At 48.1% G+C, this 25,557-nt stretch overlaps 1 pseudogene; it reads right to left on the reverse strand.

Annotated features, from left to right (window-relative positions):
- Positions 1-5,663: 5,663 nt before the first annotated feature.
- On the reverse strand, positions 5,664-7,027 carry LOC125537805 (annotated as a pseudogene).
- Between the last annotated feature and the right edge of the window lie 18,530 nt (positions 7,028-25,557).

Genomic DNA, 25,557 nt, shown 5'->3' on the forward strand with positions numbered 1-25,557 from the left:
TGTGTGTGATTTTATCGAGTACGTAGTACTCATTCGTGCTCGGTCAAGGACTTGATCCAGCAGCTTGTCGATGTTGCTTTTTTGTTTTTGTTATTTTTATAAGATGGGATAACCACCCTCTTATACCAAGCGGTATTCCGATGAGGACATTAATCACTGGATCCCCCACTGGGGGCCGCAGTCGCAGGTCCGCAGCTCGGAATTCCGCATCCGGGCATCGCACCATCGCCGCGGCATTCCAGCCAGAACTCCACGTCACATGCAGTGCCTGGAAAGCTTTTCCTTCCCTGCTGACAACATGACCAGGCATTCCAGCCAGAACGCCGCATTTCTTACTCTGTTGCCTAGTGATAGCGTCGGGCTCGGCCAGGCACAGCGATCCTGTATGACTTTCGCTGTTTGCCCGCCTGTTTTTTGGGTGCTTTAATGTCGGCTTTGTCCATTATATTATATCTATCTAATTACTCTCTTCGTTCATAAATATTTGTCTTTTTAGAGATTTCACAAGTGACTACTCCCTTCGTTCGGAATTACTTGTCGCAGAAATGAATGTATCTAGATATATTTTAGTTCTAGATACATCCATATTCGAGACAAGTAATTCCAAACGGAGGGAGTACATACGAAACAAAATGAGTGAATATACACTTTAAAATATGTTTATATACATCCGTATGTTCCAAAAAAAATATACATCCGTATATGGTAGTCTATTTAAAATCTCTAAAAAGACAAATATTTAGAAACGGATAAAGTACTTAAAAACACAGCTGCACCTTTTCGTTGTTTCGAGCGTACGCTCTTGTCCCCAGTCTCTTTCCCTCAAGTAGTCCCTATGGATCGATGAATTATAACCAACCAAAAGGTCCCACATATAGGACTTAACGCGTAGGAAAAGCACCCCGCCCTCCCATTTCTCAGCAAAATTTCACGCGCATGCATTTAATTTACGTTTTCAATTTTTTTAAAAGCTATAACTTTTAAACCGAGTATCAAAATCAAGATCTGTTTTCACTACTAGGTTCCTCGCAACGAACTCTTCAAAATTAGATCTCATATGAGTATGTTCCGACTAACTTTTTTTCTTGAGCAACTTTGGGTGCTAGGGAAACAACTTCTTGTTAGTGTGTGCAGTATGACTGCCTATCATCGAAAACCCCTTCGAAGTTGGCTACCATGACTACAGTTAACTAGCTTGTCCTCTAAGTTTCTTACCATAACTAGCAAGTATTATATCATAATTTGTTTCGCCTCCAAGTTTATAGTATTGTAGGCAACTTAGTTTTTTGAGGTACGCTTACATTATAATAAGCTTGCTTCTATGACTAGCAAGTAGCATAACAACATCCTTGGTTGATAACAATACTTTTAGGTATGGTAAGTGTAAAAAACCTCAAAATTAGATGACGATATTTTTGACAGCGTCAAAATACACCAGTGTCACAAGGCTTAATCAGTTGAATAATTAAAACTAACCACAACTCTAATCTTAATTTTTTACTGCAACTAAAAATTTAGTATTTAGTTATATACAATGTTTCTTCTCCAATTTGTAAATTTACAATTTAACCATTGTCTCTCATTTCTTACACACAAAAGAAGCGAAGTAAAAACCCTCAAACAAATACAATGATCTTTCCGACGATGGTACGATACATCCATATGTGTAGGCTTTGTCCATTATATTATATCTACCTAATTGCTTGAAAACGCGGCTGCACTTTTTCGTTGTCTCGAGCGCACACTCTTGTCCCTCATCTCTCTCCCTCAAGTTGTCCCTAATGGATTGTGGAATTAAAACCAACCAAAGGGACCCATAGAGAGGACTTAACGCGTAGGAAAAGCACCTCGTCCTCCCATCCCTTGATTTCTCAGCAAAATTCCATGTTCATGCATTTAATTTGTGTTTTCAAGTTTTTTAAAAGCTATAACTTTTGAACCGAGGATCGAATTCAAGATCTGTTTTCACCACTAGGTTCCTCGCGACGAACTCTTCAAAACTAGATACCATATGAGTATGTTTCGACTAACTTTTTTTCATGAGCAACTTTGGGTGCTACGGAAGCAACTTAGTGCTATAGAAAAGCAACTTCTTGTTAGTGTGTGCAGTATGACTACCTATCATTGAAAACCCCTTCGAAGTTGGCTACCATGACTACAGTTAACTAGCTTCACCTCTAAGTTTCTTACCATAACTAGCAAATATTCTATCATAATTAGTTTCGCCTCTAAGTTTATAGTATTGTAGGCAACTTAGTTCACTTCTTGTTAGTTTCGCCTCTAACTATGACAACCAACTTTTTGTGATGTGCAACTAACCTCTTGCCCTGGCCAACTACTAGTAGTCGATGTGCAACCCCCTCCCTACTCGTGGATGTGTAGTTTTCACTATAGGACCTTGCCCACCTTCCCTACCAGCGGTATGTGCAACTTAATTTGTTTGTTTCATCCACATGTCTAGTAGTCGATGTACAACTCCTTGCCTCTTATTACTTGTGGATGTGTAGTTTTAATTGGCTGGATAACGGACGAAGTTGCACATAGTCTACTAGATAGTTGGTCGGGACAACAAACAATTTTTCTCATCTTAGTGGTAGGGGATTGTTTGAATGGTGAAAATCTGCACATCCATGAGGGTTGAGAAAAAAATTGTCTATAGGCGGGGCCCTATATTGCACATGTCACTAGCAGCTGTGGTTGGGACGAGGTCCTCGCAATGAAAACTAAACATCCACGGATACGCGGGAAAGTTGCACGTCGAGTGTTAGGTAGTTGGCCGGGTAGCATCCGAAGTTGCACATCCACTGCTAGGTAGTGTGCCAAGGCAACAAATAGTGAAAACTGCACATTCACGGGTAGGGGAAAACTTGCATATCGACTACAAGGCGGTTGGTCGGGGCAGTAGACAAAGTTGCACATCTTACGGGTATGGGTAGTTTGGGGCGGAGGTGCTATCTGTGAAAACCGCACGTCCACAGGGAGGGAGAAAGTTGCACATCAGTTGTTAGATAGTTGCACATCAACTGCTAGACAGTTGCACCAAACTGGGACTAAATTACACACAAAATAGTCCATCGAAACATACCTATGCGGGATTTAGTTTTGAAGAGAACGTCGTGAGGATTCCTATGATAAAAACGGATCTTAATTTTGCTGTTTAGTTCAAGAGTTATAACTTTTCTAGAAAAATAAAAAAACCAAATTAAATGCATTCACACTTGTTTGCATCATTAAAAGTCTACACGTCCGGCAGGAAGAAAGTTGCACATCAACTATCAGGTAGTTGCACATCGACCTTCTAGACAGTTACATTAAACGGGGACTAAATTGCACACAAAAAAGTTCATCGAAACATATTCATACAGTATCTAGTTTCGAAGAGCACGTTGCGAGGATTCCTACTATGAACACAGATCTTAATTTCAATGTTCGATTAAATGGTTATGGCTTTTAGAGCAACTTCAACGGGCAGACCCAAACGGACACGGATTTTGTCCGTTTTTTGTCCGTTTGGGTCACATGCGGACATGGGGCGGAGAAGCGTTGTATCCAACGCTCAGCACAAAAGCGGACATCTCCTCGCGCCGCCCCTCCTTTGCAGGCGCCCTGCCTCACCGGCGCTTGCCGACAACTCCTCGCGCTGCCCCTCCTTTATCATCTCTCGCGCCGCCCGTCCTCTCCTCCTCGCGCCGCCCCTCCTCTCTCCCATCGCGCCGCGCCTCCCCATCGCGTCGCCTGGCCCCGAGCCATTCCTCCATTAGATCCGGTGGCCTTGCCCAGGAGGAGTGGCCGAGCGCGCAGAGGAGCCCTGCTCTGGTGGCCTTGCTATGGTGCGTTGGCGACCTGCGCCGGTGGCCTCGCTGCGGCGCGGAGTAGCGGCCGAGCGCGCGGTGGCGGCCTACTCCGGTGGCCTCGCTGTGGCGAGTTGGCGACCTGGGCCGGTGGCCTCGCTACGGCGCGGAGTAGCGACCGGAGTCGCTCCACCGGGCCTCTCCGTTCCAGCCGGAATCGGCCGACGTAGTGGCGGCAGCAGAGGGGATCGAGAGAGACGAGAGATGCTAGCGCAGCTATGTGCGGTCGCTGGTAGGTAGGACCGGGGCGGACACGGGCGGCAGCGAGCGAGCGACGAGTGCGTCCGCTTCGTACCCATTTGTTCCCAGATTTGGGTCAAGTTTGGGTCGGCGACGGACAGCAGTGGATACGGACGTCCGTTTGGGTCGCCCCGTTGGGCCAAGTTTTACATCCGGATGATCCAAACGAACAAAATGAGTCGGCCCTTTAGAGTTGCTCTTATAGAAAAAAAACTAGATTGTCTATTCCTTTCATGGGCAAGGGGAAGGTGATTTCCTTTTTTAGCGGCCGCTTGGGAGCACTATGTGGCGCGTGAGCACCTTCTAGACCCGTCCTATTTCAAATACTAGTACTACTTCCATCCCGATTTATTGATCCTCTTTATAATTTATGCTGAATTATAACCAAAGATTTAACTAACAAAATATTAGTACATGTCAATAAAAATTATATCGTCGGATTCGTATGTGAACATAGTTTTCAATGAAATAATTTTTGTGACATACATAAACATTTTGTTAATTAAATTTATAGTTAAATGAATTTAGCACTAATTACAATGAAGGCTAATAAACGAGGAGGGAGATAGTACTCCCTCCGGTCCTTTTTACTCTGCACATTGAATTTGCCGAAAATCAAACTTTGCTAAGTTTGACCAAATTTATATTAAAAATTATTAGCATCTATAATATCTAATAAATATAGTATGAAAATATATTTCAAGATGAATCTAATGATATTGGTGTTGTTATGTGAATGTCTATAATTTTTTATATAAACTTGATCAAAGTTGGATGAGATTGATTTCGGACAAACCTAATATGCAGAGTAAAAAGGATCGGAGGTGGGGGCTCGGACACGGAGTTGATCCAGAAGCGGGTTTCCGGATAGGCCACTGGATCAAGAGGTAAAAGCATCCCAAGTACCCTAACTTGCATGAAATGTGATGATTTAGTCCCAAACTTGTAAAATGCATTTTCATCATACCCCAACTTGCACTGGATGTGATGATTTAGTCCCCGGCCTATCACAGCTCGACAAGTGGTAGCCAGGTGGCTTGACCGGTCGTCGCCCGCACTTTTGCATGAAACACCCTGCCGTCTTCTCTAATTAACCCACAAAGCGCAGATGTCTTTATTTGTCCTTGCTGACTGGAGTCGGAGGGCAGGACCGAGGACCCTCTGATATGAATTGCAATACTTGCGTTGCCAGGATACAGACACAGAGAATGCAGGAATCTATCTAAACATGCCACAATCTACGTCAAGTAAGCAATGCTAATATAGTATATGGAACAATTGGTTGCCCAATACACTGAATAAGCCAGAAACTAAAGCTGCGACTGGAACATGATACATGTAGTACACGAGATAGGGTGAGCAGAAATTCCGGCACAACAAGACACGGAGCCAAATCTTTCAAGTTTCAACTGTTCCGATTTCATCACCAGCGACGCTTCCTCAAGCTATCCGTAGTGGTACAAGCTATAGGCAAAGTGTACGCTTCCCAAATTTGATCGGAGAATCAAACAATCCAAGATGCAGGAAGAACTCAAAAGCTTTCCCTAGCCACGGCAATGTGCACTCGAGCTCTGAACTGTGAAGCAGCAGTACTGTATACAATTCTACCCAATTTATATCACCAATTACACCGAAAACCCAGGAGAAGAAAGAAAAGGAAGAACTACTACAGCCCTGACAGCCTCCCACATTGCCAAAAATCTAAAATTGCAGGCCTTCGCTGAATTCTCAGCTACTGATCGCAAAACTGGCTGTACTTACCATAACCCAGCCCTTGAGTGCTTATTGAGCTGACCAAACTCACACCAATTTGCATGTACATCCGGCCGCCGGCCTGCCACCCACTCGGGCGCTGCTTACGCCGCATTGCTGCTCGATGGAAGCTTCATGTCGATGGGCAGGGCGATGCATTCACCCACTCCCTCCCATGTCTTCAAATGACATAGCAAGTTCGGCCAATTGCCGAGTTTATCTACACACAGGCCTTCATCCAGCAGCAATTTGCTTCTCTCATCCATTCCCCAATCCAGATTATGCGAGACTAACCACGAGGAACAGCATCATCGACTCAAATCACAACCAGAAGGGCTATGTCCCGGTCTCTTCTCACTGAATTGTCTTGGTGAGCTTGCATTTCACGAGGAAGACGGTGGACATGCAGTGCATGGTGCAAAGCTTGAGCAACTCCGAGGCTTGCTGCTTCAGCTCCGGCCCGCACCCGCTTTGGATCACCAGCAGAAGCTTGGCGGCCAGTCCGACCTCCAGGGCAGTGGGCGCGGACTCCTCAGGCACCATCCTGCACACCACCCACAGCATCGACAGGGCGCGCTGCGTGCAGGCCTCGGACACCCTCATCAGCAATCGAACGACGTTGGGTATCGTCCTCGGGCAATCCTTGAGAGCCGTCCTGCCCTCAGGGACTGAGGCGAGCTGCTGCACCGCACCAGTGCTGACAATCATACTCCTGGCCGGCCTGTGCACGGCGGACGGCGCAGATGGAATTGAGCACCTCTAGCCCAGCGGCCACACCGTCCTGGTGCCGCTTGTCCCGGACCAGGCGCATGGAGCCGACCAAGAGGCTCAGGCTCGCCAGTCGCCACCGTCTCCAGCCGGAAGCGAGGTCAAGAAGCGACACGCCGCCGGCCTCGGCTGTGGCCTTGGTCACGGACTGGTGGGTGGAGGCGAGGGAGCGCAGCGACGCGGGCCTGGCCCTTGAGCGGATGCCTCCTCGAGACGGCCGTGCCGCGGAGACCGTGGACAAGGTCGGCGGCGCGGCCGTGGTAGTCGGCCGAGCGCTTCTTGAAGCGGGTGTGCCGACGGGAGAACCAGGCGGCGATGAGCTGCCGGACCATGGCGTTGAGGGTGAGCGCGTCGTCCCAGAGCTCCTGCATCGTGGTCGGGTAGGTTCGGTGGCCCAGCGCCAGCCACAGGGAGATATGCAGTTAACTGCACTTAACATCCAGTATTGCGAGTTAATTAGAGAAGACAGCAGGGTGTTTCATGCAAAAGTGTGGGCGACGACCTCGAGCTGTGATAGGCCGGAGACTAAATCATCACATTCAATGCAAGTTGGGATATGGTGAAATTGTATTTTGCAAGTTTAGGACTAAATCATCATATTTTATACAAGTTAGAGTATTTGGGATGCTTTTACCTCCTGGATCAACGGAATCCCGCACCGGGGCGGGGCGGAGCCGACGGGTGGTTGTCTAGTGCGTGCCGTGGGTCCCTGCAGGTCTGCTGCGCGGAATTCACTTCCGCACCGGGCTCGGACACGGAGGCGATCCAGAAGCGGGTTTCCGACAGGAAATTGGATCAACGGGATCCCGCACCGGGGCGGGGCCGACAGGTGGTTGTCTGGTGCGTGCCGTGGTCGTGGCGTGGGCGTGGCGAGGGTCCTTGCAGGTCTGCTGTGCGGAGTCCCGCACTTCCGTATCGGGCATCGGCAGCATCGCCGACTCGGCATCCCAGCCAGCGCCTTCACATGACGCTGCATGGAAGCTTTTCCATCACTCTCACAACACGACACCGTTTGCTTGGCTAAATCATCATAAATTATTTCCCATTCCGTTGCCTAGTGGTAGCCTCGGGCTCGGCCACGGGAACGCCACGGGCACGGCCGCTCAACTCCGGGCCAGCCCGATCAATCAGTCCTCTGCTTTCTCTCTCTCTCTCTCTCACACCAAAGAAAATGCTTGATTGACCAAAAGTCAACATGCACACCAGACTGCCGGGGTCGGGCACGGCCTCGGGCTGTGCCGGCATCGGGCTTCCCCTGCGGTCACGCATGGCCTATATAAACGAGCACACATTCTACCTCACCCTCTCCCAAAATCCAGAGCGAGCCGAGAGAGCACACTGACAAGCAAGCGATGGACTGCGTGAGCATCGAGATGCCGGACCCGCTGCCGCACGCGCCCGCCGCGGGCATGGTCGACGCCGTGCACGACGACGCGAAGCTGCAGCGCGCCCTGGTCGGCGGCGGCGTCGCCAAGTCCTCGGCCGCTCTGTACCTCGCCTTCTTCAGGGCCCCGGCCGGCGTCTTCCTGCTCGACGGCCCGTTCGTCGCCGCCTACTACGTCATCCTCGCCGCCGTCGTCGTCTTCGCCGCGCTGGAGGTGGCCACGGGCTTCTGGGTCGCCGGCGACCCGCGCGGCCGGCGCGGCAAGGCGAAGGTGGTGCTCTGGGCCTCCGTCGTCCCGCTCGTGCTCGTCGCCGCGCTCGGAGGCTTCGCCGTGCTCAGATAGCTGCGCCGACGGACCGGCCTGATCGTGTTTGATCGTCTTTGATGCATGCCGAGGTGTGACAGTCCGTAATTCCAGTAGTTGTCAGGTGGGCACGACTTGCACATGCATTTCCGCATCCGATTTTCTGCACGTCTGTGATTTATGTACTCCTAGTAGTTCACTGCTCGTGCCAATGCCAGTCACTTGACGAATCCGTACCGCTTAACATTTGCAGTCTACTTAGTTAAGTTATAAGCTGTGTGTCCCGTGGGCGTTTGATCTCGGTGTCTCTTCTTGCCTTTGGCGTGAATGTTGACATCTGGAAGGATCCGTGGATACCACGAGCGTGGACACGTAGAGTTATTACACCGAAAGGGGCCAATATCCTGACCAGGGTCTTGGACCTAATTGATCCGGCTACTGGACAGTGGGATGACGAGTTAGTTAACGACACTTTCTGAGAGGAGGATGCAGAGTTAATATTGAAAATGCCGCTACAGGAGGGTGCAGAGGATTTCCATGCATGGCATTTTGATACAAAGGGAGAGTTTTCTGTGAAACAAGCCTACAAGTTACACCGAGCAATCATGGAAAATGAAGGAAATGATGGCCCGACACATACCCCAGAGGAAGGTAATCTGAACGATGAAGGAGATGTGAGATGGAAGAGGAGGAGAATGCCGTGACCGGGGTCAATAAAGCATTTTCTGTGGAGGTGTGCTCACAACACGCTAGCGACCAGAGACATTTTACAGAGAAGGGGAGTAAAGATTGAGGACCACAGATGCCTTGTATGCAACTCCAGCCCAGAATCGGGGAAACACCTATTCGTTCAGTGTAGGGAGATCAAGCCGGTATGGCAGGAAATGAGGGCGGAGCACATCCGGGTCAAGCTGGCAACTTGGATAGTATAACTGAAACGGTGGATGAGTTGTGGAAGCTTCCAGAGGAGCAGCGGATGCAAATAATCATCATGTGGTGGCTGTGGTGGACACAGAGGAACAAGATCAGAGAAGGGGAGAAGCCGCTCGAGACTCAGGATTTTGTGTATAGGGCTGCATGCACTGCGAGGGAATATCAGGGGTGTTATGCAAAAAAAACAACCACCAAGTACAAGGGAGGATGTGCGGTGGGCGCCACCACCAGCTGACATGATTAAATTCAATGTGGATGCAGCTTTTGTCTCTGATCAACAAGTGGCAGCGTGGGGTGCGGTAGCAAGAAACAGCCAAGGCGAAATCATTGCAGCCAGGGCGGGACGGATTCCCCAGGTTTTTGGCTCCTTTGGTGCGGAGCTTCGAGCTGTGGAGATGGCGATTGGAGTGGGTGCCGAATTGGGAGTGGTGAGGATGCAGGTTGAGACGGATGCTTTGCTAGTAGTGCAGGCGCTGAACCGAAGAAAGTCAGACTTTTCCAGGGAGGCGCAGCTGATTGAAGACATCAAGGTCCATAGGAACTTGTGGTTCTCAACGTGCGAGATCATACATTGTCCCCGTGAGGTGAATCATGCAGCTCACTACTTAGCCAAGGTAGGTTTAAGCTCCAGTCTTGGGGATGTCTTTGTGTATGACGATGATGTACCAGCTGAACTTGCTGCGATTGTATCGGGCGATAGTGCCCATGTCATTTGAGTAATAAAGCAGTCTTTGCTCTCTCAAAAAAAAGATGTGCGACTTGATTAACGGCGTGCTGATGTCATTAGCTTACGAAATGTGTGCTGCCGTCACTTGTTGATTGTTTCCACCGCAAGAAAAACAGAAAAATCTAAGATTTTTTGAAGCTATGAGCCGTAGAACAATAGTGCTACGATAATTTTAATTCATCTTCTATATCTAAATAGGAGCCCCCCACTAAATGATTTTCCTAGCTTCTCGTGCAGCCACATCACCCCTAATCCTACGCTGCCGCATCCCGCATGCACGATTTTCCGCTGCACCCGCACGACAGACTACTCGAGAGAGAAACTGCACAGCGTTTCCCCACGTTCTTGCTCATGGGCTGCGTGGCCCAATAGTTGGGCTAGCTCCCAAAACGCACACATCTGGCTGCCTGTGTGTTTGTCTTGGTGTTGGCCCGTCTAATCACACTAGGGTTCGTCACTTCGTCTTCTCTTCCGCTGCCATCGGCGCTCTCCCTTCCAGTCGTCGCCGTCGCTCTCTCTTCCGATCGCCACCATGAAACGGCAACCAGTACTTCCCATGAAACGGCAGCATTCATCACCCCTCGCTACCTAGCCCTACAAATGCGAGCGGGCGCCTTCTTCTTCTTTACCCACACCACACGGCCGCTCGCGTTCTACTCTGCGAACCAGACTCCAACCCTCCACTCCGGTAGGTGCATGCTCACTATTTTCATCCACCATCAGTTTTTCATATCCTTGAGTTTATGATTTTTGAATTTGCCAGCTGAAAGGATCGATATGGTTGACTAGAGGGGGGGTGAATAGGCAACTACCAATTTTTAGCTTTTCTTTACCAAATTAAACTTTGCATCAAAGTAGGTTGTCTAGATGTGCAACTAGGTGAGCAACCTATATGATGCAATAACAACAAGCATACAAGCAAGCAAGGGTAGAAACACTAAAGAGTTTGCACAAGTAAAGGTAAGAGATAACCAAGAGTGGATCCGGTGAAGACGAGGATGTGTTACCGAAGTTCCTTCCTTTTGAGGGGAAGTACGTCTTCGTTGGAGCGGTGTGGAGGCACAATGCTCCCCAAGAAGCCACTAGGGCCACCGTATTCTCCTCACGCCCTCACACAATGCGAGCTGCCGTGATTCCACTATTGGTGCCCTTGAAGGCGGCGACCGAACCTTTACAAACAAGGTTGGGACAATCTCCACAACTTAATCGGAGGCTCCCAACAAGACCATGAAGCTTCACCGCAATGGAATATGGCTCCAAGGTGACCTCAACCGTCTAGGATGCTCAAACACCCAAGAGTAACAAGATCCGCTAGGGATGAGTGGGGGAATCGAAAATCCCTTGGTGGAAGTGTAGATTGGAGCCTTCTCAACCACTCCCGAGCAAATCAACAAGTTTGATTGGCTAGAGAGATAGATCGGGCGAAAATGAAGCTTGGAGTATTTAATGGAGCTTGAGCAATAAATGGAGTTTGGGAAGAGAAGAGGTAGGTGAGAAGAAAGAAGGGGACTCCCTTTTATAGTGGGGGCAACAATCCCATTGCCCCCCACCAACCAGCCCCACACAGGGCGGTACTACCGCCAGGACAACGGTACTGCCGCGCCAGCCAGCGGTACTGCCGCTCTGGGGAGACAAGTAGGGAACGGACCCAATTGCGGTACTTCCGCGGTGGTAGGGCGGTACTACCGCTCCTGGAACGGTACTACCGCCACTACAACCGTGACTAGTGCCGCAAAACCCGACACGAGAAAAAGACCTCTCGAATCGAGGCGGTAGGAGCCAGACTGCCCAACGGTACTACGGCAGTGGGGTCAAGGGCGGTAGTACCGCTGTGGAGCGGTACTGCCGCTTGTGACCCTTCGGCCGTAGTACCGCAGGCAGTGCGGTACTACCGCTGGGGTGAGAGAGAGAGGGAGAAGGGATCTCTCAAAGAAGCTGAGGACCAGGCGGAGGTGCCAGGCCCCCAGCGGTACTACTGCTGTGGAGCCACGGCGGTACTACCACTGCGGAGCGGTACTGCCGCTTGTGGCTTCTCAGCGGTACTACCGCTGGGTGCGTGGTACTGCCGCTTAGACCCAGACAGGACAAGGAAAAGAGGAGAGATCTCTTCAATGGACAGGAAAAGCTCGGAGGATAAGAAGCTGATGTGTACGTGATGATTCCACTCATGTAAAACCCCAGCGGACCCCCTCTTGATAGTACGGTGCCCTCTACGCAACTAGTCCACCGAGAAAGAAACGAAAGAGCTACACCGTCTTGAAATACACTCCGAGGGGAAGAAGGCGCCTCGTGCCAGGGGAGAATCTGTGAATAATTCAAAGCACAAGATTAGTCCGCAAACATGTTGTCATCAATCACCAAAACTACCTTGAGAGAGATATGCCGTAACAATCTCCCTCTTTTTGGTGGATTGATAACAATTAGGGATTTGCGCAAGAAAAAGAAATGAAACGAAGAAAACTAAGAACTACAAAATATAGACGGGCTCCCCCAGAATGTGTGCACCTAGAGATGGCACGACACACATATTCGGATCAACACTCCCCCTATATTTTATAGTCCAACAATACTAAGCACAATATATATGAGAGAAGTGAGTAAACAGGACAAGCATGCATCTCACAATAAACTACAGTACTCTGAAATGACATAAGTAATAAGGTAGCGATAGGGAGCATATGTCTTACACCATATGACTAGAACTTAGGTCTCACACCAAACCAAACCAAAGAAGGAACACACAAGAAAACACAAGACGACTCAAAGCACGACACAAGAAGCAAATCCCTACACTCTCTTCCTCTTTGGCAGCGAGACACCAAAAGGGGCAAAGAGTGACACTACGACTCCAGGTGATGGGAGGAGGAAGATCTCGAACATCACATCTCTGCATCTTCATCGTGGGTGGAAAACTGCTCGGCATCAGAGTCGGTCCAGTGGCAATTCTGATGAATCCAGTCCTCCTCTTCAGTGATCTGACCCTCAGACCCACTGGCAACTGTTGCTCCCATCTGACGCATGAGCTCCTTGTGGCGCGTCCTGGCATGCTTCTCCGCCACATGAGTCATGTACTGACCATGGGACTCCATGCAGAAAAGCTTCTTCATCTTGCGCTTAAACTTCTGTGCCCACGACGGTTCTGCACTAGAGGGCCCAAAGTCCTCCTCATGAGCATCAGTAGCAGCCTCACCCTCGGTCCCCATGGCAGCAGCAGCAGACGGGCCCCCTGTGGCAGCAGTAGCAGATGGACCCCCTGTGTGAGGCGCTGTCCAGTTGTCCTTCTTTCTCAGACGCTTGATCTCATGAAAAACCAAGTCTCCAGTCTCTAGCAGCACTCTGGGATAAGTCTGTGCCCAGGCCCTCTCAATGAGCCTCATGATGAATGGACCATAGATAGGACACTTGCGCTCAGACACGGCAGATAGAAGTTCAGACCACATGACATGAGAGATATTCAGGCTCTCTCCAGTGCTTGCTTCCTTCTCATGCTGACAGAAAAGGAGCATGTCCACGAGGTAAGAGTGGACCATATCCAGATTCCCGATTCGAGGGAAGAGAGTCTTATGAAATATGCGATGAAGAATGTCCAGATACGGAGACAGATCATAGGTCTTCTTCTCAGTTACTGGGTGAACCTTCACAGTGCAGTAGGGCCAAAGGGCTTGCTTGTGGGTGGATGTAGCATTGCGGTGAGGACGGAAACCAACAGGAGTCTCAAGCCCGGTATCCACCACATCAAGTAACTCCATGAAAGCCTTCCACTTGACAGAAAGCAGCTTGCCATTGGTCATCCATGTCAGAGTCCTGTCGACATCCGTCCCAAGATGGACGGTGGCATAGAATTGAGCCACCAAATCCGCATCGAAATCCTTGTTGAATTGCATGATCCTGAGAATGTTTAGCTGAGTGCACATCTGAAGAGTTTCGCCAAAGTACTCCGGATCCTTCTCCATAGCATCAGTGTCAATGGAGCGAACATCAACAAAAAGATTCTTCTTGGCCTTGATCACATCAAAGTAGATGGCAAACTGAAAACGGTTCCAGAACGGGCGGTTGGCCAAAGTGGGTTCTTGGTCCACCATATAGGGGTTGCGGCGACGCTTCTCCCAAAACTCCTTGTTGGTCATCTCAATCACAATCTTCCCTTTTGGCTTGTTGGCGGCTCGCTTCGATTGCTGAGGAGGTGGAGGAACACTTGCAGATGCACTTGTTGGAGGTGGTTGGGTGCTCGAGGAACCACTGGCTGGCTCTGAGGTGCGGTAGCGTTTTGATGTGGCACGCCCGGGGTTGATACGGCGACCTTGCTGCTCGGAAAGGTCATCACCTGGAGCCAAACACAAGAACACGCAGAACAACCAGAAAGAACGAGCATAAGCCAACAAACTCAACAAAAGATCAAGGTAAGGCAGGAAAATAATGGAAATTGGCATTCAGCGGTAGTACCATGACCTGCCCGCGGTAGTACCGCCCCAAGCGGTAGTACCGTCCCAAAGGGAGCGGTAGTACCGCTCTAGGTCAAGCGGTAGTACCGCTCCAAGAGGAGCGGCAGTACTACTTGAGGCGGAGAAACAGCAATTTCATATAGCACGAGGCGGTGAAACAGCGGGTTCTTACTACCGCAGTCAGATCCGGCATTACCGGCCTACCAAATTCAAAAATAATCCTACCAAACTCTGATCGAGATAGTCTAGTTACCTTCTCCAACCAACTCAAGCCTAGATTTAGCCAAAAATCTAGAGATGCAACCACCATTTCCCCTAAGAAACAAGAACTGAAAAAGAGACACAACGAAAGAAGGAATGGGGGCAATACCGGCATCCATGGCAAGAGGACGAGGTGGGGATTGACTCCACCAAAGAAAATGGAGAGGGACGCCCCGGAGACGGAGATCCGCCGGAGCCTTCCCGCGGCGAGAGGAGGCTGGAGAGACGAAGAGAAAAGAGGGGCGAAGTGAATGGGTATGGGGGAGAATAAACCTCCCCCTGCCCCCGACTTAACCCCCTGTTCTCGTCCCCCAGCGGTAGTACCATGCTGGGGGGCGGTAGTACCGCTTACGAGCGGTAGTACCGCGCACCACCAGCGGTAGTACCGCCCAGCATGCCACGGCAACTAAACAGACACGGCTTTAGCTCGACGAAACGACAAAAACAGCAAACACACCAGCAAACGACCAAGACACACCTCTTCACACGAGGGCGGTGGCCGAGGCCACTTATGTTTGAGTCAAAAGGTATGGCACCGCGAAGATTTTAACCTTGGGCCCATGACCAAAACTCGTCTTTTAAGCACAAGTGCCATCAACAATGGCTAAAGTGAAAGACTTGAACAATTTATGCATAATGGGGGGAGGGAGAGCTCATTGAGAGAATAACACTCCCCCTATGTCCATGCCTACACCTAAACTAGACAATAAATTGAGCGTGGTAGGGTGTGCACGGGTTCAAGCCACATTGCTCGAATCAATGATATTTAGCTCATGCCTTAACTCGCGAAATCTTGCTTCATCCAAGGGCTTCGTGAAAATATCTGCAAGGTTGTCATGAGTGTTGACATAGTTGAGCTCGATCTCTCCTCGCCTAATGTGATCCCGGATGAAGTGATACCGGATCTCAATATGCTTCGTCTTGAAGTGTTGCACTGGGTTGAGAGAAATCTTGATGGCACTTTCATTGTCACACCAAAGAGGCACTTTGTCACAAGTGACACCGTAATCCTTTAAAGTTTGCCTCATCCATAGAAGTTGTGCACAACAACTACCGGCGGCAACATACTCCGCCTCAGTGGACGAGAGAGACACACAACTTTGCTTTTTGGAAGACCAACTTACCAAAGAGCAACCAAGGAATTGGCACCCTCCGGAAGTGGACTTTCTATCCACTTTGTCTCCCGCCCAATCGGAATCCGAGTACCCTACAAGCTTGAAGTTTGATCCTCTTGGGTACCATAAGACAAAGTTTGGGGTACGAGCCAAATATCGAAAGATCCGTTTGACCGCCACAAAGTGACTTTCCTTAGGTGCAGCTTGAAATCGTGCACAAATTCTCACACTCAACATGATGTCCGGTCTAGATGCACAAAGGTAAATAAAGGATCCAATCATGGAACGATATACCTTTTCATCCACCACTTTACCATTGGGATCTAAGTCAAGTTGGCACTTGGTGGGCATTGGAGTGGAGGCCGGCTTGACGTCACTTAGCTTGAATCTCTTGAGCATGTCTTGAGTGTATTTGGATTGATTGATGAAGGTTCCTTCTCTTCTTTGCTTCACTTCGAACCCTAGAAAGAACTTCAACTCTCCCATGGAGGACATCTCGAACTTTGAGGTCATGAAAGCGGCAAATTCCTCATTGAAAGCTTTGTTAGGAGAACCAAAGATAATATCATCAACATACAATGGCACACAAACAACTCCCCTTTGACCTTCTTAGTAAAAATAGTGGGGTCGATTAGCCCAACTTCAAAACCACGGTCTTGTAACAACTCAGTAAGGTGGTCATACCACGCACGTGGGGCTTGTTTAAGGCCATAGAGTGCCTTATCGAGTTGATACACATGATCGGGAAAGTAGGGATCCTCGAACCCGGGGGGTTGCTTGACGTAAACCAATTCATTAATGGGACCATTAATAAAAGCACTCTTCACATCCATTTGTTGTAACTTAAAGTTATGATGAGAAGCATATGCAATCAACATGCGAATGGATTCAAGACGAGCAACGGGAGCAAAGGTTTCACCGTAGTCGATACCCTCGACTTGGGAGTAGCCTTGTGCTACCAAACGAGCCTTGTTGCGAATGATAATCCCATGGGCATATTGCTTGTTCTTGAATATCCACTTGGTTCCAATGACATTGTGGTTCCCCGTTGGCCTTGGCACCAATCTCCACACTTTGTTGCGCTCGAAGTTGTTGAGTTCTTCGTGCATGGCATTGAGCCAATCCGGATCTTCTAGCGCCTCATAGACCTTATGGAGTTCCACACAAGAGACAAACACGTGATGCTCACAATAATTTGCTAATTGTCTACGAGTGCTTACCCCCTTTCTTAAGCTTCCAAGCACATTCGTTATGAGATGATCCTTGGTAGAGAGCTTGGAAGCAACCTTGACGGCACGACGCTCTAATTCCTCCTCGGTGGCGAGTTGAGGAGCGGTTACTTGATCATCTTGAGCGCCGTCATGAGCTTGTTCTTGATCTTGAACTTGCTCGGGGGAGAGAACTTGACCTTGGGCATCACTTGGTGTGTCAACACCGTCTTGAGTATGATCTTGCCCTTGGTCTTGTTCATGAGGCTGAGGGCCTTCACTTTGTTCTTCGGAAGCGTGTGGGCCTTGGGTTGGTGATGGCTCCATTTGAGTGGAGCATTGTCCTTCTTCTTCGGCCACAAGGGGTTCCTCAATGGGTAGGATGAAACCAACACCCAATCTTCTTATGGCTTGAGGAGGAATTTCATCACCTACATCACAAGTGCCACTTTGCTCCACTTGGGAGCCGTTATTCTCATCAAACTCCACGTTACACGTCTCCTCAATAAGTCCCGTGGATTTATTGAGGACACGGTAAGCATGAGAGTTTGTAGCATAACCAACGAATATGCCCTCATAAGCTCTAGCCTCAAATTTAGACAACCGAACACCTTTCTTGAGAATGAAACACTTACACCCGAATACCCGGAAGTACTTGAGGTTGGGCTTGTTACCGGTGAGTATCTCATATGGAGTCTTGTTCATGCCCTTGCGGAGGTAGAGCCGATTGGATGCATGACACGCGGTGTTGATGGCTTCGGCCCAAAAGTTGTATGGAGACTTGAACTCCGCCATCATGGTCCTTGCCGCATCCATCAACGTTCGGTTCTTCCTCTCCGCAACACCGTTTTGTTGAGGGGTGTATGGTGCGGAATATTGATGCTTGATTCCCTCATCACTAAGAAATTCATCCAAGGTGTAGTTCTTGAACTCGGTGCCGTTGTCACTTCTTATTGTCAAGATCTTTGCATTGTGTTGACGTTGTGCTTCATTTGCAAAGTCAATGACGGTTTGTTGGGTCTCGCTCTTCCTCTTGAAGAAATACACCCACGTGTACCTTAAGTAGTCATCTACAATCACCAAGCAATACTTCCTACCTCCAATACTATCGAAGGATGGGGGCCCAAAAAGATCCATGTGAAGGAGCTCCAAGAGCCTCTTTGAATAAATGATAGTCGTGGGAGGGTGAGCCTTCTCATGCAGCTTTCCTTCAATACAGGCACTGCAAGCACGATCTTTAACAAAACTAACATTCGTTAGTCCATGGACATGGTCCCCCTTGAGGAGACTTTGCAAAGATCTCATATTGACATGGGCTAAACGGCGATGCCAAAGCCATCCCACATCAACTTTAGCCATTAGGCATGTCGCAGTCTTAGTGGGTCGCTCCGAAAAGTTAATCACATATAGACCGTTCTCGACATGCCCAACAAAAGATACTTTAAGAGTCTTTCTCCACAAGAGGGCCACGGTATCGATATCAAAGAAAGTGGCGAAGCCCATGATTGCAAGTTGACGAACGGAAAGTAAATTGTATGCAAGGGACTCAACAAGCATGACCTTCTCGATCGTGAGATCATGAGAGATGACCACCTTGCCAAGTCCCAATACCTTAGAGGATGAGGCGTCACCCCACTCGACATTGGTGGGCATAGATGGAACTTTGTGCACGTCCACCACCAAGTCCTTGCTTCCGGTCATATGATTTGTAGCTCCGCTATCGAGCAACCATGATCCACCACCGGAAGAAAACACCTACAAGAGATCAATGCTTGGTTTTAGGTACCCATTTTGTAATGGGTCCTTTGATGTTAGTAACAAGGGTCTTAGGAATCCAAATAGACCATTCAATATACTCATGAAGAGAACCAACAAATTTTGCATAAACATGCCCATCACTAGCACGGCATAACACATAAGAAGGATTAAAATCGCCGGTTTTGTTGGGAGGGGTGACATTGCCCTTCTTGACATTGTTCTTCTTCTTCTCCTCGGGGACACTCTCTCCCTCCCTCACAAAGGTTTGCATGAGGGGAGGAGGTCGTTTGGTCTTGTCATTCTTCTTCTTGTTCTTGGAGTCGGGCACGTACCCAACCCCTTCCTTGGCCACACCTCCCTTTTGGTTGATCAAGAGATCGTTGAGGTTCTTCTTGCCTTGTATGCAAGTCGCAAGACCTCTCTCAAGTTGCTCCTTCAACTTAGCATTTTCCTCAACAAGATGTATATGCTCACAACACGGGTTAGTAGCATTTGCATTATCAATTAAAACCATATGAGGAAAAGTTGCTTTCTCCTTAGTTAGCTTCACTTGGAGTTGATCATGAGACTCCTTGAGACTAGCGTGAATACCCTTCAAGGCCTTGTGGGCCTTGTCAAGTATATCAAACTCCTTTTTGAGTCTAGCAAGATCAACTCCGAGTTTGGCCTTGTCGGAATTTAGCACATGAGAAACAATGAGGGCATGATCATAATCTTTCTTTAACTTAGCATGATCAACGTTGTGTGACTCCTCAAGAGCCAAACGAAGACCACGCTCTTCCTCAAGAGCATTGGAAAGATCCGAAATCTCATCGGCATAGTCACGACTATGCCCTTCCATCTTAGAGATGGTGTCTTCGTGAGCCTCGATCATGTCATTGGCCTCATCAAGTTGTTTCAAGAGAGCAACAAAGTGCTTCTTGGATTTTCCCTTGAGTTTGCCCATAAAGGCCTCAAACTCGTTAGCCTCCACATTAGCTCCCTCAAGTTCATTAATGCTATCCGTTGGGGAAGGATGATTAATGATGGTAGTTTTTATGTTGAAGGTTACCTTGTTGGTGGCTTTAGCCATGAGGCACTTGGCGGTGATGCTCACGTTGGGTGAGTCGAAGAGAGACACCCGTGACGTTGTTGCAATGGCAACGGAGGCCATGGCAACCGACTCATCATCTTCATCATCATCATCATCCTCATTGTACTCTTCTTGCACAACCAAAGCCTTGGGAGGAGTCTTCTTGGTGAAGTTGTTCTTGTTGGGGAACGACTTGACCTTGTCCTTTCGGATGAGTTTGCCACCATTGTCTTCCCTCTTCTCATACGGGCATTCCGCAACGAAATGACTCACGTTGCCGCAGTTGTAGCATGTCCTTACACATTGCTTGCCCCTTGTGCCACTCGAGTTGTTTTTGCTAAAGTTGGGCCTCGAGTTTTTCTTGCTCCAAAATTGCCTTGAAGCAAGTGCCATGTGTTCATGATATGCATACTTCGTATCTTCGGGGTTGCTCTCCTCTTCTTCCTCTTCTTCTTCTTCCACGGTGAGCTTGGCCTTCAAACCAAGGTTAGGCTTCTTTGCCCGTTGAGAACGAAGCACCGCATTGTCGGCGGTCTTGTCCAAAATGTTCATGGCCACAAACTCATCCAACACTTCGCTTGAGGTCAAAGTGTGAAAGTCCGGTCCTTGATGAATGATGGAGGACATGGCCTTGTGGTAGGGCATCATTACCTTGAGGAATTTGCGCTTGATCCAATTGTCATCCGTGTCCTTACTCCCGTGATCTCGTAGTGAGACCGCGAGTTTGGTTACTCTCCGATAAAGCTCACGAGGTTCTTCATCTTCCTTCATTGCAAACTCACCGGCCTCATCTTGTACCACTTCATAGTTGGAGCGTTGAATGCTTGTGCTTCCCCGGTAGAGAGACACGACACAATACCATGCATCTTTGGCCAAGGCGAAGGGACGAAGATGAGGTAGGTCTTCGGGTGGAATTGCATCTTGAATGATGAAGAGAGCATTCTCATTGAATTGATTGTCCGCGGCTTCTCGAGGAGTGAAGTTGCTTGGATCATGTGGATAGAAACCTTCTTCAATGATTCTCCAAAGGTTAGTGTTCACATGATTTAAATGACGTTTAAAGCGGTAAACCCAAGAATCAAAATTCTCATTTTTCACAATCTTAGGGGGAGGACCAGCATGATTCAAATGAGTGGAAGGAACCGGTCCACCATAAACAAGTGGTGGTTCCACATGGGCGAAGATGCCGGTGCCATTCTTGCCACTAGAAGAAGGAGCCTTTTCACTACTAGCTTCCCCCTTGTCGGGGATAGCATCCGACACCTTGTTGGCGGGATCACCCACTTTCAACGGGGCGGTGGATAGTTTAAGCCCCTTAAGAAATTTAGTAAATATGCTTTCAACTTCGGTCGTCATGGAGGTTTTCAATGTCTCCAGGGCCACATTGAACTCCTCACGAGAGACCGAAGTTCCCCCATCTCCCATAGACGAGATCGGATTCACACCGGAGTGTTCCTCCACACAGTCTACGGTATCAACCATACTCTTTGGACGGTAAAGTCCTTAATAAAGAGATGAGGCTTTGATACCAATTGAAAGGATCGATATGGTTGACTAGAGGGGGGGGTGAATAGACAACTACCAATTTTTAGCTTTTCTTTATCAAATTAAACTTTGCATCAAAGTAGGTTGTCTAGATGTGCAACTAGGTGAGCAACCTATATGATGCAATAACAACAAGCATACAAGCAAGCAAGGGTAGAAACACTAAAGAGCTTGCACAAGTAAAGGTAAGAGATAACCAAGAGTGGATCCGGTGAAGACGAGGATGTGTTACCGAAGTTCCTTCCTTTTGAGGGGAAGTACGTCTCCGTTGGAGCGGTGTGGAGGCACAATGCTCCCCAAGAAGCCACTAGGGCCACCGTATTCTCCTCACGCCCTCACACAATGCGAGATGCCGTGATTCCACTATTGGTGCCCTTGAAGGCGGCGACCGAATCTTTACAAACAAGGTTGGGGCAATCTCCACAACTTAATCGGAGGCTCCCAACAAGACCACGAAGTTTCACCACAATGGAATATGGCTCCGAGGTGACCTCAACCGTCTAGGGTGCTCAAACACCCAAAGTAACAAGATCCGCTAGGTATGAGTGGGGGAATCGAAAATCCCTTGATGGAAGTGTAGATCGGAGCCTTCTCAACCACTCCCGAGCAAATCAACAAGTTTGATTGGCTAGAGAGATAGATCGGGCGAAAATGAAGCTTGGAGTATTTAATGGAGCTTGAGCAATAAATGGAGCTTGGGAAGAGAAGAGGTAGGTGAGAAGGAAGAAGGGGACTCCCTTTTATAATGGGGGCAACAATCCCGTTGCCCCCCACCAACCAGCCCCGCACAGGGCGGTACTACCGCTGAGATGGGGCGGAACTACCGCCAGGACAACGGTACTGCCACGCCAGCCAGCGGTACTGCCGCTCTGGGGAGACAAGTAGGGAACGGACCCAAATGCGGTACTTCCGCGGTGGTAGGGCGGTACTACCGCTCCTGGAACGGTACTACCACCACTACAACCGTGACTAGTGCCGCAAAACCCGACACAAGAAAAAGACCTCTCAAATCGAGGCGGTAGGAGCCAAACTGCCCAACGGTACTACGGCAGTGAGGTCAAGGGCGGTAGTACCGCTGTGAAGCGGTACTGCCGCTTGTGACCCTTCGGCCGTAGTACCGCAGGCAGTGCGGTACTACCGCTGGGGTGAGAGAGAGAGGGAGAAGGGATCTCTCAAAGAAGCTGAGGACCAGGCGGAGGTGTCAGGCCCCCAGCGGTACTACTGCTGTGGAGCCACGGCGGTACTACCGCTGCGGAGCGGTACTGCCGCTTGTGGCTTCTCAGCGCTACTACCGCTAGGTGCGCGGTACTGCCGCTTAGACCCAGACAGGACAAGGAAGAGAGGAGAGATCTCTTCAATGGATAGGAAAAGCTCGGAGGGTGAGAAGCTGATGTGTACGTGATGATTCCACCCATGCAAAACCCCAGCGGACCCCCTCTTGATAGTACGGTGCCCTCTACGCAACTAGTCCACCGAGAAAGAAACGAAAGAGCTACACCGTCTTGAAATACACTCCGAGGGGAAGAAGGCGCCTCGTGCCAGGGGAGAATCTGTAAATAATTCAAAGCACAAGATTAGTCCGCAAACATGTTATCATCAATCACCAAAACTTCCATGAGAGAGATATGCCGTAACACCAGCTTGCACTCCGGATCGGAAGCTGCTTAGCTCTTTGAAGAAAAACCCAACCTCTCTTGGTTTCTAAATTATTTTCTTATGCCTGTGGATTTAGGCTACGATTGATTATATTCATTTTATCCGTCAATTCTAGAGGTTAACGTCTCGAATCTAACATATGCAGTACGTTGAAGATGGGGAACAGAGAATAATAGTTGGTATTTTTTAACCTGAATCAGAACCTGTGAGTACCGGTAAATGAGGATATCGAATCTCGACACACTCAGTTCAAGTACAAGCTGTGACCTTCAGTTATAAGGTAATCTACACTTGCCCTCGGTGATGGACTCAGCAGTTTTGCTTTTATTTTCCAGTTGATGTATATCCCTTGCAAATGAGGAGAGGAAAAAGAGAAAGTGATGCAATATTGAAGGTCACATCCCTATTTTTTCATTTGTTTTACATAGGCCGTATCCTTTTTCTTTTTTTGACTATGACAGTATCCCTTTTCTTAGTCTATTTTACTATATGTGCGTAGGTGATACAGATTTACTCTACTTTTGTTATCTGGATTATTACATGTTAGGGGACTGAAGCTGTCGTCTAATCATAACAAACTAAGTACTATTTTCATCGTTTGTAATAAAATAATTCTTCCTGTTTTCTTAATGAAAACAGCAGGTGCGTTGCCAATGGATGTAGGAGAAGAAATAATTACAGGGTTGAAGTTACAAACATGCAACAACAAACAGAAGATTACAACCGTAAGCAGGCTGGTCTAAAACCAAACAACAGAGAGTTCATGGGAGACGGATTCTCTTTATTGATTTCCACCGGTGTATATTCTACAATATCATGTTATTATTTCTTTTCCCACCACTGTATACCCCTACAATGCCATGTTATGATGTGTCAAATATGTTTCTTTCCATCAATGTCATGGATTTCCTACCATGTTTTGCTCCATAGAGCTTATACCTTTTCATTGCACAACATTTCTTCTCCTTACCAAATCCCCGCTGCGACGCGTGGGGTATCACCTAGTTACTAAAGAATCTTGGGCTGGCAACACGAACTAGAAAAACCCAATAAGAATAATTTGAACGACTGGCGTTAAAAAAGTTGGGAACAAGCCTGCTCACGAAAATCGGCGGCTGCATCTCTTCACCCCGAGCTTTTTTCTTGGGATATTTTTCTCTTTTGGGGGGAGACTTTCATTTCGAGCTCCAAATCACCCTGCAATGGCAAAGCTTTCCTCTGCCTAACAATAGTTTTTCATCGAGGCCTCCTCCTTGACGCTCGTTAGCACCAAGTAGACGCAAAATACTATAAATCGCTCCTTGCGAGTAATACCAGCGCCATTGCCCATTACAGTGATATAGGTACATGAAACTTCTTAAACCTTCTGTCTACTTTCAGGAAGGTTTCAGAAGTTTTTCTTTTTGGCACCATTACTTTTTTTCCTTTTTCTTTTCAAGTACATAATTCTATTAAGTCATGAAAATATTTATAAATATTTTAGTATTGTTTCAAATACACAAGTAATTTTTGAATTCATGGAAATTATATACATTTGGGAATATTTTCTTAAAACTCGTGAGCATATTTAAAAAAATCATGGAACGTTTTTTAATATCATTCACTAATTTTTTTTGAAATTCATGAACATTTCTTTGAAATATGTGAACAATTTTCAATTTAATAAATTCAAACTTTTTCCAATTTGAAGAAAAAAATAATTAAACACGTGAACATTTTTTAAAATTCATGATTTTTTCCTTGTTCATGGTTTAATTAAAATGGAACCAACAGCAATAACAAACGAAAAGAAACACACATGCGTACAGTTTTTTTTTTAGGTTGGCGTATTGTTTTTTTTTGTGAGGTCCGCGTACTGCTTGCTACTAGAAACGACACATAGCAGCTCCCTCAAGTTTTTTTTTCGAGAATCTGTAATCTTTATTAAGTATCAATGGTCATAGGGATACAAATTAAATCGAGCAAAAAAGAAAGCCACACATGGCGCCCAACGGGAAGAGAGGAAGCCGCCTTCGCGAGCGAATGGGCTTCATTGTGCTCACGCTTCTCGTGGAGGACCTCGAGTGCTCGAAACGATGCTCGGCGGTGATTTATCTCTCGTAAGATGGTAGCATAGCGGCAAAAAGCCCCCTTCTCAATGTTCGTGACAACTTCCGCGCAATCAGAAGCAATACAGATAGAATCAATATGCAGATCAGTGGCAAGGGCCAAGGCTTCATTACAAGCTTGAGCTTCTAACGTCGCCGGGTCGACGAGGCCGTCGTAGACGATTGCGGAGGCCCCAAGGTACTTGCCATGCTTGTTCCGGCAGACTACTGCTGTTGCACCACGGGTGCCACTCCTGGAGATGCCTCCGTCCACATTCAGCTTGGCATCGTAGTTAGATGGAGGCAGCCAGCGGGTACATGCAGCCGGCGGATTGTTCATATTCAGCGCGCTGGATGTCACATGCAAGTTCCTGACCGTTGCATGCATAACTTTGCCCATGATTTCCTATCGGCCTCCACATGAGAGTGGCCCGGAATATGCTCTAACCCATCT

The sequence above is a fragment of the Triticum urartu genome, chromosome 2 (assembly GCF_003073215.2).
Source record: "Triticum urartu cultivar G1812 chromosome 2, Tu2.1, whole genome shotgun sequence".
NCBI lineage: Eukaryota > Viridiplantae > Streptophyta > Magnoliopsida > Poales > Poaceae > Triticum > Triticum urartu.